Here is a 1,230-nt window from a genome sequence, read left to right on the forward strand (position 1 = left end):
GATCAGAAGCACTTGGGAACACTTTCAATCTTTAGTCCAATTCCAATAACGCCCAAGATGTGTGGTCTCTCAATCAGTTCCAAAGGGAAAATGTCAAAAAGTGTCTAACCTTTTTTTACACCACTTCGCAATAGTGTTCTTACAATTCTCTACAGAAAATTCTACATGTTTCTCCCTTTGTATCTAACTAATTATCTAATTAGGTTGGCCTTTTAGGCCTTTCTAATTGGGCTTAAGTGTGTGGCTTGGAGTGGGACCAAAAGGAACTAATAAGACACTAGCTCCAATGAGCTTTGGGTTTTTCTATCAATTCTTGATAAGTCCAAAGTTACCATTAACTATATTTAATACCACTATATAAATATAGTTGCACTTTAGACCTTATTTATAAATTATATCCCAAGACTTTATTATACATGCAACCCCTTCATAAAATATTTGTAGTAATACAAAGTCATGAAAGAAGACTGTCACTTTATAGATTACTACATCTTAATTCCTTGAGTACCCAGTTTAATCCTTTAAGTTATTCATCATATATTCATGAAATCCAATTCCATAAATATAAACTTTAGTAATTCCTTACTAAAGTGGTTAGGCCTAGCTCTCTGAATAACTGAACCCATTAAACTTATTTCAAGGGAATATTTTATATCTCCGTTAAGAGACTATGAATTCCATCTTGAGAATATATGTTCCATCAACACTAAATGTGGTTCCCCAACATACTGAGGTTTTGACCGTTACTCTAGATCTCACTCCTAATATATTACAACAACCTACACCTCATGATCAAGTCCATTATTCTCTTAGGATTAAGAATTCATGCAAATACAAGTTGTGAGTTTATTATTCATTTGACAGTCGTTAGGAGAATAATAAATCTTACAGTGGTCTAGTTCAATATGTTTTAGCTCTTAAAACATATCAACTAGAAATCTCTATTTCCATAATCAAGATAAATCATCTTAGTTGATATGTTATAGTCTTTGTAGATGAAATGCCCAATTTCATCACCGACTACAAACTACATTTTGAGTTTACAAGGAACTTGTGATTTACATCTTCTGTGACTAAATCACATACAATGCATCTCATGAGTTATATGATAATGTTCCAATATTCATGTTACCATTATTTTAGATAAAATAAAACAATTTTAGTAGACACAACATTAAGTCATACATAATTTTATACATAATAACATACATAGCATCATACAATAGGATT

Source organism: Castanea sativa, chromosome 2 (genome assembly GCF_040712315.1).
Source record: "Castanea sativa cultivar Marrone di Chiusa Pesio chromosome 2, ASM4071231v1".
In the NCBI taxonomy this organism is placed as follows: domain Eukaryota; kingdom Viridiplantae; phylum Streptophyta; class Magnoliopsida; order Fagales; family Fagaceae; genus Castanea; species Castanea sativa.